The sequence below is a fragment of the Osmerus eperlanus genome, chromosome 7 (genome assembly GCF_963692335.1).
Source record: "Osmerus eperlanus chromosome 7, fOsmEpe2.1, whole genome shotgun sequence".
In the NCBI taxonomy this organism is placed as follows: Eukaryota; Metazoa; Chordata; class Actinopteri; order Osmeriformes; family Osmeridae; genus Osmerus; species Osmerus eperlanus.
Window position 1 is genome coordinate 10,258,946 of NC_085024.1, and position 12,503 is coordinate 10,271,448.

A 12,503-nucleotide genomic window follows, 5' to 3' on the forward strand; every position below is an offset into this window, starting at 1 on the left:
GGGGGGCGGAGGGTTCTTTCGAGATAGGGGTGTCGTTAATCAAGGCAAGGCCTTTTATCACTGTGGAGCTTTCTGTGTCGGAGACAGGAGACCTTGGAGGAGAATGGTAACAAAGAGAAAAGACTGAAATTCTCGGAGTAACTTTCGTTAAGGATGTTAAAAAAGGGGGAAAATAATGACACTGTATAAGCTGCTTCTGCGCCTCCTCGCACGCTTGACCTATTTTCATTCTCCAATTAGCGAAAAGAGTAAAGTTGGACTGAAAAACACCTTTCGCATCCAGCAGAGATGCCTTTCTGCCAGTTTCCTACTGGCGCGGGGTACTGTCTTGGCTAAGACTTTCTTTTTACATTAGTTATAATGATACTCCATTAAACAAGAACTGCAGAATGATGACACACTCAGAAGGATTATCATCGGTGATCGCCGCGCTGGACTAGAGAAAACAAGCTCTGACTCAAGGAAGTTGAATGCGAGGCTCTCAAAATATCTTGTTCTTGTTCATCTATTTGTCATAACGGCCCTCCATTGTTCTATCTCTCGTACTGTACATCTTCTCCGTCTTCCAGGATTTACCTATTCTTTCTCTGTTTGTTCAACAACGGCTTCTTGGCAGGAGTTCTGTTGATTTTCCCGGGGCTGTGTGTGTGTGATCTCGATCCTGAAAAACGAGCGAGCCATTCTGGGGGGTTTCAAACACATAACACCAAAAGTCAGGAACTGCAACCACAACCACCACCATAGTCACAACCTCATCAGGGAAAGAAACCCCCAAGTCAGACGAGGCTTTGATAAAGGCTAAAAAGAAGCTATGTGCGTTCCATGAGATGGCATCAGAGCTGAGGAAAGACTGGAGTGTAATCAGGGTTTTGGCTTGTCATTCTCACTGTGGAGGCATTAGCAGAAGGAGAACCAAGTCATGTGGAGGTCTTATCCACCACAGAGCTAATAGCTCTCTGGCTCCCTCAAAGCTGGATGAAGACTGGCTGCAGGGCAGCACCCACCAAGACTAAAAGCCCACACAGATGATGTTTTGGTATCAAATGCATCCAATAGCCTCCTCTCCATGTTTTCTTGTATTTTTTTTTTTTTTTAATTTTGCAAAGCCTCGCTCTCTCTCCGCCAGTCAGTGAACAGGAAGCCTGGAGGGGGGAAAAGTTAAAGCGATTGTGATGCCAAAAGAGGAAATTGCATCAGTATTTGTGCTCCTTGAGCCGTTGAGCTGATTTCTCTGTCTAACGGGTAGAACGACGATAAAGAGGAGCAAGTATGATGCACTTTATCAACTATGACTACTTTAGCATTATATCATGCAGTGTTGGGGTGCATGATTTCAAAGCTACTCAAAGGGACATTATTTCTCCAGGCTCCACTTAAGGGCGACATATACCTATAACCAATCTGGCTTCAATGGTCTACCTATAACAACTTCAGTCCTATGGTGTTTCAACCTCCCTCAGACACCAAAGGAGTGAAGCCCTCTTTCCATTAGCTACTGCTTTATGTGTTCTGATGTGTGGCAGGCTTGAGGTTTGTTCTGATGTTTGTGTTTGGGTGTGTGATGTTTCTGAATTAGCCTCTTTATCATCGGAGCAGGGCGCTGGAGGGCGCAATGATTAATCTGTGATGAAACGGCATGACTCCAACCCCGGTCGGGGCTCAGCGCGGCTCAGCGCCCGCTCTGCTCTGTGTTTGCATCTCTGATGTGTGTGTATGACTCGCTAATTTGATTAACGACTGTAAACAATTAACAGAACGAACGATTCACAGAATAACAAACAGGCTCCTCTCGTATGGCTGCTGTCTGTTACAGAGGCTCTGCCTGATTACCTTGATCCAAACTCAAATTGCCATCAGCACTTGTGTGTGTGTCTGCATTCAAGCAGCAGTCAGTGTGTCTCAGTGCTTGTGTGACTGCATGTGGATGCACTCGTCAACGTGCATGTGCGCACAAGTGTCTGTGCGTGCAAGTGTGTGTGCGTGTGAGTTTGTGTGTGCATGCGTGCACATGTGTGGTGGAGTGGATGACAGCACCCAGCTATCCATCTCTGAGATGATGCCAGCAAAGCAACAATCCCGGAGGCGACAATAACAGACAGAAGACTGAACTATCATGAACGCACAAGTCAACCAGTCTAAATGAGGAGATATCTTTCCTTCCCTCTCCCCTGATTCCTGCATCTACACCTATGGTACCATGGGATGCAAGCATGGTTTCTGAGTGTTTCCTAAAAGGCAATGCCTACTAAAGGTCCCATGACAGGAACATTTCACTTTAGGAGGTTATGTAACCTTTAGATGCGTGAGTTCTAAATATTTCCGACGCTTCCACCAGAGTGAGTTATTTTTCCAAAACGGAAGCTAGCTAGCTTTATTAGCTTCCGTTACCTAGAAACCTAGCATAATACTCGTAGCAATGCTACTACCTGCTAGTGTTACTTGTTAGCCTCCTAATTAGAAATGTTGAAGCCATACTATAATGTTTGTAATATCATTTTTGTCTATCGGAAAATATCCGGTTGGAATGTTCAGAATCACACATGTGCGATGTTACGACGGCACTCCTTAACGGGTTAACATTAACATGAGTTCCCCTAGCCTGCCTTTGGTACCCCAGTGGCTAGACATTTTGATAGGTGTAAACCAAGTCCTGGGTATTCTCCTCCACCTTTGAGAAAATTAAAGCTCAAACGCTCCCATTTGAAAATGTTCCTCTTATGTCGGCATAAGAGGAAAGGTTACCTCCGCTTTCTTTCTTGGCCGCCAAGAGAATTTGGCCCGCCAATGAGAAAATAAGCTACGACCTGCGAACGCGATATTGTTTTTTCCACGAGAGGCAACATGGCTTGCAACGACCGAAGCATGGCAGTTAGCCCCGCCTCTATCCTCCTCATAGCATTTAAAGCTACAGACACAGAAACAGCACGTCCTAAGGAAAGCTCATTGTGGGACTGCTCGTAGTGGCTGTAATTCTGCACCAAAGCTGAATTTCGGGAAAGAGACTTCAGATACAGTATTAGGGGACCAGTAAGGCCTATATAATAGCATCCAAAAACAGCATGTCATGGGACCTTTAAAGCAAACTGTGGTCGTTGAATAAAGGCAACCACTTGAAGCTAGTTTACTAATTATAGGGGTGTGAGGCATGTTCACACAATGTACAGCTCTACAGCATTTTTTACTGCAGGGATTGTGCAGCGCCAGACATAGAGGACCTGAGAGAAATCCAGGATGTCGTTCGATGAGGCTCCAGCCCCAGCCTCTACAGTCTGCAGCCCCAGCCTCTACAGGCTGCAGCCCCAGCCTCTACAGGCTGCAGCCCCAGCCTCTACAGGCTGCTAATTGGAGGTTGAGGCACAGACCTGATTGAGGTTACTCGTCTCTGTCTCCGTGTGATGAGAAGGGAGGGAGAAAGAGAGAGAGAGAGAGAGAGAGAGAGAGAGAGAGATTGTCTGTCTGTGGGTGTGAATCAAAGTGAAGGTAGGCTGAAGTGCACACGACACAAACAGCTCTCTGGGTCCTACACACAAACACACAACACAGACACATGGCACAAAAACACCACACATAAATATACACACACAATACAAACACATATACATGATGAGAGCTGTCATATTGGAGGTCTTCACAGAGAAGACAAGGATAGGGCTAAAGACAACTGTTGCTCAGCATAGACACACTGAAAATAAGTCTCACTAGCGGACATCAAACCCCAGTCCTACAGTTCCTTGGCCGTCTGCTGTCAGACCAAGAGAACATCCTGGTTGGTCCTAGTAGCAACATTTGTTTTAGTCAACTTTATAAAGGGTTACCTTTATTGTATTTGGCCGTTTGACGCAGCTCTTACGGTGCAATTACCAATAAAATAAAATAAATAATCAATAAATAAATCAATAAAATACTACTCTACTCTAGTCTACTATGTTTCCAAGCGTCCAAACTCAGTTAGCTGAAGCTACGGCAGACCTGAGGCTGTATTGACTCATTCAGAGTGAGATCCAACTGGTCTGCTTTATCACAGACTACAAAGCTTCACATCATATCTGCATTCATCGTGATGTCTGCAGACATCTCCCCTTGGATCAGATCAGTGTTTGAAAGGTTGCAGAGGTCACAGAGGTCGCCAAGGTCACTTCCCTGACGCACTTTGATTTCTTATTAACCAGCAGAGTTTTCATCTGGCGTCAGAGCGGACAGGCCACTACCAGTAGCAGGAGGGGGCACAGGAGAATGAGTGGAAGGAGGACAAGGTGCAGGAATTGGGCTATAGGGAGGAGGAAGAGGAGGAGGAAAAGGAAGGAGCTGCAAAATGAGGAGCAAGGGCCGTAGTGATAGCAGTCAGAGTAGCAAAATCAATACCGAAAACAATAGCAAAGGCAATAGCCATAGCAGCAGCAAAAACAAAGCCAACAGCACTAGCAATAAACAGCTAAAGCCTGTTAAAAGGCTGACTGCTGTGTTTCACTGATCCCTCTCGTGTTCCACAGGCTTCAACCTGAGCCGAGGAGGCACGCAGACAAGAGGTAATAATGGTGGGCTGGTCCCCTGCCTGTCTGTCTGCTAGCAGGCCTTATTATGTGTCCTTATTGAAGGCATCAAAACCCATAAATTGGGACTGGGGGCGTGGGTGGGGGCGGGGGGGGGGGGGGGCGTGGAGGGTTGAAAGAGGTGACGGGGGCTTACAGAGCTGGGAGGCTGGGAGAGAGGGGCGGGTGGGGAGAGTTCACAGGCGGTTAAAGGGAGAGGCTGTCAAGGTCGTGGGGCGAGGAGCGGAGCAAGGAGGAGAGAGGGAAGAGGGAGAGACTGAGGAGGGGGAGAGAGGGGGAGAGAGAAAGAGGGAGGTAGGAGAGAGGGGAGAGATCGTGAGAGAGAAGAGGGGAGAGAGGGAAAAAGGGGAGAGGGGAGAGGGAGAAAAGGCCATGGCGAAAGGGATCAGGCAGCGCGACGCGTTGGCATTAAAGGACCCGTCTGACAGATTTACACCCAGAAAGAGAGAGAGAAAGAGAGAGAGAAAGAGAGAGAGAGAGAGAGAGAGAGAGAGAGAGAGAGAGAGAGAGAGAGAGAGAGAGAGAGAGAGAGAGAGAGAGAGAAGGGAGAGAGAGAGCGAGAGAGGGAAAAGGGAGGGAGAGGAGGGAAAGAGATAGATGGCGAGAAAATTTGGGGGGGGTACAGGAAGAGAGTGGGAGAAAAGGATCAATGGGAAGAAATATGAGAAAGGAGAAAGGCAGAGAAGAAGGAAGGGAGTAAGGAGGAGAAAGGGATGATTGTGGAGAGAGGGAAGAAAGGGAGAGGTGAGTGGAGAGCGAGGGAGGGGGTTGTAAGGTCCTGTGAGGAAGGCTGGCTGTCACCTCAACACTGTTCAAAGAAACCCAGTGATGAGGGGGTAAAATATGCAGAGGTTGAGGCACAACACGCACATGCACACACACACACATGATCACAGGTTCCCCTATAACATGAGGTGTTTGTGTGCCTGGTGTGCATGTGTGCGTATGCATGTGTACAGTATGTGTGTGTGTGTGTGTGCGTGACATCCCTGGGGGCTCTCATTAAAGACCCTCTCAGACTTCATCTGTGTGTCCCTGCCTGGGGAGCTCAACAGGGGGGTGGGTGGGGGGTGCAGAGGTAATTGATCTGAGCGTGCCCAGACCTGTACCTCCTCCCCCCCCCTCTACCCCCCCTCACACCGAAAACACATCAGTATTCTATTGTCTGCCAGTCAAGCTGACTATGACATGGCACCAGAACCCACCCTCTTATTCTCCTTCTGTCAGTCTGAGGAACGTTCCGGAAAAGAGGGCAGACTGTGAGTGTGTTTGTTGTACTGACACTGGGGCGATTCCAACAGCACATCTTGAGGGGGGAGTCATTTGTGGAGGGGAAAAAACAACGGATGAACGAACAAGAACCGGGAAAAGCAATGAACCCATTTGACTGTGGTGAGTTTGCAGGTGTGAGGTTATGATTGTTAAACTAATAATCCACTTCACCCAGAAAATAAATGTCTCGCAGATACTTGTTGAGACAGCAAGGTCACAATCTGTTCTTCTCCTGAGGAAGACCAGCCAAATGCTTTTCTCTCCCTCTCTATTTTCACCTTTCTCTCTGTCTCTTTCAGTATCTCCTTCCCTGTCTCTCTCTTTCTCTGTCCCCGCCTGTCTCTCTTTCTCTTTCCTGCTGTATCTATTGATCTGTGGTTGCAATCCTATGGTGTGCCAGAGGAATATTGCTCCAGTGCAGTATGAATGAATGAGCAGCATCACTGCACCATGCATGTATGTATGTATGTATGTATGTATGTATGTATGTATGAGGGCTAGTGAGACAGTATGTAAGGAAAACTGTATAGTACTATATATGTCATGTATGTACACAGACATGAGAAGCAAGAGAAGGAATAATAGGATGTGTATGTATGAGGGATGGTGGTAGAGTGTGTGAGTCGTGTTTTTATCCTTGTCCCGACAAGGGATGTTTGGAGACTGTACGAGTACCGTTGGTCGGCCACTGCCCCACAGGTCAGAGCAGACAGCCGTTATTCAGCAGTTCTGGGAGAGACTGGGACTAGCGTTGGGCTGGTTGGTATTCCGTTGGCAGCCGTCGTTGGTATGCTGCGAGGTTTGGTGGGCTTCGTTGGTATGCACGGCCGTGCCAGCGAAGGGGATGGTGGCGTCTGTTATCAATCCCCCAACCGCCCCTCCGCCTCCTCCTCACAGACACCTGATGCCCCGCCCCCCCTCCCTCCCCCTCCCCCCCAGCCCACGTACACTATTACCTCCTTTCCCACTAGGCTTCCTTTACTGCCCTGATCTGGTTCATAGAGCAAGATACTGCATGCCATAGCATATCTGTCAGTCAGCACTAATAACAACCAGTGTTACTTGAATCAATCCTGTGTAATGCTGGATTATCTTTACCATATAGGTGAGGATAATCTGAATCATAATCTCCGGCACTGGGTGTTTGCGAAAGGTACAATAATTACCCTGTTCTAATCCTGCGCACTCAGGGAATCTGAGAAGGAAACGAAAATGAAGAAAAGAACAACACACAAACATATTTGTGCACATACACACACACACACACACACACATACACACACACAAACACTAACAGTCATTGGTTTGTCTTCTATTACTGCATCTTCTGGTAGTGTATCAGGTTGTCTTATTTCCATACTGATGGCAGTCTCATAATTGGACACAAACCCACATCTAGACTACTTACGCACTTTACATGCTCCCTAATCCACTGAGGCAGTGGTGTGTGTGCTTGCTTGTGTGTGTTTAGCGTTGTTGTGTGTGTCTTACCCTGTGTACCACTTCTGTGTGCGTTTTTGCCTATGTGCATGTAAATTGTGCAAGTGACTTTGTGTGTCTTTGACTGGGTGTGTCATAATGTATCTTTGCCTATGCGTGTGCTTGTATGTCTTTGACTGTGTGTGTTAATGTCTTTGCCTGTGTGTGTGTGTGTGTGTGTGTGTTTGCATGTCTTTAACTGTGTGTGTGTTAGTGTCTGACTGTGTGTATTATAGTGTGTCTTTCACTGTGTGTGTGTGTTATTGCCTTTTTGTGTGTGTGTGTGTGTGTGTGTGTGTGTGTGTGTGTGTGTGTGTGTGTGTGTGTGTGTGTGTGTGTGTGTGGTCAGATGGCTGAGTGGTTAGGGAATCGGGCTAGTAATCAGAAGGTTGCCGGTTCGTGCAAAATGACGTGGTGTCCTTGGGCAAGGCACTTCACCCTACTTGCCTGTACTTACTGTAAGTCTCTCTGGATAAGAGTGTCTGCTAAATGACTAAAAATGTAAAATGTAAAAAAAAAATGTGTGTGTATCTACTCTCCAGACCTGGTAGTCTGTTGACGAGCGGAGCAAAGTGACGGCGGATCCAGCCATCTGTTGGTCTACATGTGGGAAATCTCTGAGCGATGTCTAAAGTCACAACCAACTGTTCGTCTGACGAGGCAAACTTCAAATTGATTATCAGAACTCCTCTCACTGCTCTGTGGAGGCACAGAGGGGGTCGTCTCTAGCCTGTCGGTCTGGTACGCTGAAACGTGGAGCAGAGAAAGAACACCACGCAAAGTGTGTCATTCCCCATCTTGTTTGTAGCTGGCTCTCCAGTGTGTATGTGTTTAGGGAGAGGATCTCAGTCCTGCCACGGAGGGAATATTATTTTGGGAGATTAATTTGAGAGGAATTTCACGCAGATTCAACACATTGACCCTCTCAATGTGTTGACCCTCTCTCTCTCTCTCTCTCTCTCTCTCTCTCTCTCTGTCTGTGTCTCTGTTTAACACGCGCACACACACACACACACACACACACAAGAACGGATCCACACTTTTTCTTGTCTTTTTCACACGCGCACGCACACACATACACAAATATATATAAATATGGATTCACTGTGGCAAAAGAGGAGTTATCTCTGCAATGCAGTGTATTAATCATTTATGTCCTGTTACTGTACCAATCTAATTCTTCCAGGCTGAATAACAAAAAGCTACTGAAGTGGTCTGAGGCACCAACAAGTCCACTTACATTCAGCGCCACGGTAGCAACAGAGGCTAAGTGCTGTGTGTTTGTGTATGTGTGTGTTGTGGTGTTTAGTAACAGCTAAAGTAGGCCAGGCTGGCAGAATCTTTCAGCAAGGCTTCATGTAAGTCCAATGACAGCTACAGTAATGATTTAGTATTCACAGAGCTAAATAAAGAAGGACCAATTACCTCCAACTGCCTCTGTCAGTAGTCACTTCTCATCACTGACAGCTGAGGACGTGTGTGTGTCCAGTGAGGATGACTGTGTGTGCGTGTGTGTGTGTGTGTGTGAGAGAGAGTGTGTGGCAGCGTTATGGAATAGCACCCTACTGTAGATAACTGTCAATCATTCCTGCTGCCTTTGTTTGTCTAATGAGGCTGAGGCTGGTGTGACACACACACACACACACTTGGCAGCTTTGACTCCCGCCCTCTGACTCAGCCTCAACGTAGACTCCCCATGACAGTCCAGCAAGGTGACCCCCCCCCCCATCACTGCTGTTGTGACACAGTTAAACTTGCCTGTACAAACACACACAGCTAGCCGTCACATCCCCCATTAACAGGCCCTCTGTCCGTCTCCGAGAGAGCTGGCAGTTCCAGCCAGACAGCGTTGAAGTGAAGTCGTCATCTGTGTGTGTCTGTGTGTGTTTGCGCGTGAGAGAGTCTGTTACAGGACCTAGAAGAATATTCCGGAGACATCACAGATGAGAGAGAGAAGAGCTCAAAGACAGGCTCCTGGATGACTGACACTAAGCAGACACACTTTGCAGCCGCCTGGTTAACTCAAATAGGATTTTATGCACGCTTTGTCTTTCAGCAGTTCAATCAGCTAGCTAATTTCATTCCGTCCTGACTCCTCCGATGATAGCCCAACTCACCTTCTTTTTTCTTTCTTTTTTTTCTTCCTTTTCAAACGTTTGTCACATTTGCATGTGGCTGTTCCAGAAATCACACGCTGACAGGACAAGGGAGATGCAGAGATAGTTGCAGTACAACCACAACAACTCTCATTACCACGAGAAGAAAAGACGAGACGTGACGAAATTCAGACTAAATCAACAATTGCTCGTCTGTTCCGGAGAACAATCCCCCTCAAGAGGTGTCCCAAATTCCAGTTTAATGACGCGTCCTGTACTTTTTCATCTAGCCTGGTAGCACGTTCAAACAACAACACTGTGTTGTGACAGAGAACACATCACCCGCTTTAAAGGTGCACTCGGTGCACAAGGCTATACTAATAATAGAACTACAGAATCCTATGCTAAAGCTAATGGGACACTATTACTAACATCAGTATTACTGGCACAGTAATACAAGCTTTAGTATTAGTATCTTTTTTTACTCATGCTGATACTGTTAGAATACTCATTCCAATATCAACACCAATCGGGCCTACTAGAAAATGTAATACTGGTCCTACTTAAACTGTACACTGCCACAAATACTACTGTCATTTTATGAGGTCACAAATGTATCATGAAGCTTATCCATTCAATTCTCTTTTACAGTCTAAATGTTACTTTTATTTTTGGCCACCACTGCAGTGCACAAGGATTGAAAACGTAAATTATTTAAAAACTTTTTCTTAAGTTATACTGACTCTGGCTCTCTGACGTTTTACAAGGTCATGGTTGACACTTATAAGTTATGCTTAACTCTTGTGTTAAGTACAACTCGAGTATAACAATATATAAACACAGAGGTGATTGTGAAAGTGTCAGGGGGGTATAAAATGTATTTTCCTTGTAAACTTGCATTTATATAAAAGTCATTATAGAATATTTTCTGTGCCATCAGGGCCAGCAAAGAAGGACAGTCTCTCTGGCCTCCAGCACTCTCTCTCTTCCTCTATTTTGCTCTCTTTCTCTCCCTTTCTCTCTTTTTCTTTCACTCTCTCTCCCTTACTCCCCCCTTCCCCCTTTCTTTTTTTTATCTCATTCCATTTATGTCTCTCTCTTTATGTCTCTCTTCCTACCTCCCCCTCCCTCTCTTTCACTCACTCTTTTCCTCTCCCACCCTTTCTCTCTCCTCTCATTTCCTCGTCTCTCTCTCTGTCCCGTTATCACAGTAACACTAACCAGAGGTGACAGGCATTCTCTTTAAAGCTGAATTTATCACAATTCAGGAGGAATTTTCCATTAATTATTTATGTGTGTTTATCCTCAGAGGTTTAAGACAGAGGGTGGGGGGGGGGAAACGGTCATTCTTGCATTGCAAAGGCGTCAAAAATGTAAATGTCTACGCTTGCTGTTGCTCTCATTACCCAACGCCGCTCAGTGGCTAAGACTGACTGCGGCCCACTGTACTGGGGGCCCGGTAATTGAATGAGAATTGCAAATCTCATAATCCATTCATTAAAGCTCTCAACATTTGAATATCTTTCATCTTTCTAAATGAGCAAACAGCAGAGAGGCTGCAGAGCTGCAACAGATTGCCTCCTGACATTACAGCAAGGCCAACAGGTACCACCTTTGAACATAGCACATACTGTACGTGCATACGTAAACACCCGCACGCAGAATGTATGTGTGCAGATAGTGACCGGTAACACAGTGTTGTCTTTAAAGGGATGGTGTCTTGTGCAGCTTAAACTCTTCTGTCTTTGTTGACAGAAGGCAAGTAGGGTGAAGTGCCTTGCCCAAGGACACAACGTCAGTTGGCATGACCGGGAATCGAACTGGCAACCTTCGGATTACTAGCCCGATTCCCTCACCGCTCAGCCATCTGACTCCCTACAGTACACACGTACAGTACAGTACACACACGAACACACACACCAACGTACACATACATACACACCGACAATTGTACAGTACACACACACACACACACACACCTAGATACACACACACAGACACACGTACAGTAAACACACACACACAATTACACATGCATACGCTTGTAAAACACTATACACGCATACAGATACACACACAGACACAGGTAAAGTACACACACACACACGCACAGAACTGCTGTGGGCCCAAATGGCATTCATCCGATGCTACGTTGTCAGTGTTAGATGCAGCCTACATTATCACCCTGCTGAGGGTCATTATCATCTGTGGCACATTACTGCCTCAGGATCACATGGTGGCCCTGTCCTCGCCTCTTCCCATCACTTCTAATGAGCTCAAATATTAATATTACTGGGTGAATCTGCAAGAAAGAGTGAGTGTGTGTGTGTGTGTGTGTTTGTGTGTGTCAGTGTGTTCTAGTGGCCCTTTGTAATAGCAAAAAAATACAAAGAAAAGCAATTATGAAATAACTGTGATAGCTTTTCTTGAGTCACATTTCTGCATTGTTTACTACTGTTTTGATGATTATCTTCTCCCTAGGGAACTGAACATATATTTTCAGAGATCAATAAAATTATAATGAAATATCTCACAAATACTACTGTGCACTTTTCTCCAATTTGACAAATTTTGCTACAGCAAGATTGCGTCCCAACTGTGTGTCTGTCTGTGTCTGTGTGTCTGTGTGTGTGTGTGCAGTATGCTGCAGGGTTTGTGGGGGGGATTATGCAGAGCATCTCCTGCTGCCTGTAGACCCCCCCAGGCCAGTCACTGACTAGCAGCTTCCGTACACCACTGTCACTGGGGGCAACGCAGTCCTGGGTGGCGGTAGCCAATCATCATCGACTCTGGCCTCCGCTGTGCTCTGTTCTGATCCGCCTGGCTGCATCCCCTCTCAACACTCCGCATTTTGAGGACAACACACACATGCAGACACACACACACACTTATCACTTTGGTCCTTACCACCTGTATATTCAAAAGTCCCGTCCCCCCCTTCTCTCCCACGCAACAATGGTTAGAGCCATGGAACTGCAGAGTGAGCAGAAACTACAGGCCATCTATAATTCACTCTCTGCTCTCTCTCTCTCTCTCGTTTTCTCTTTCCCTCTCTCTCTCTATCCCTCTCTCCCTCTCTCTCTCTCTTTCTCTCTTTCTCTCTTGC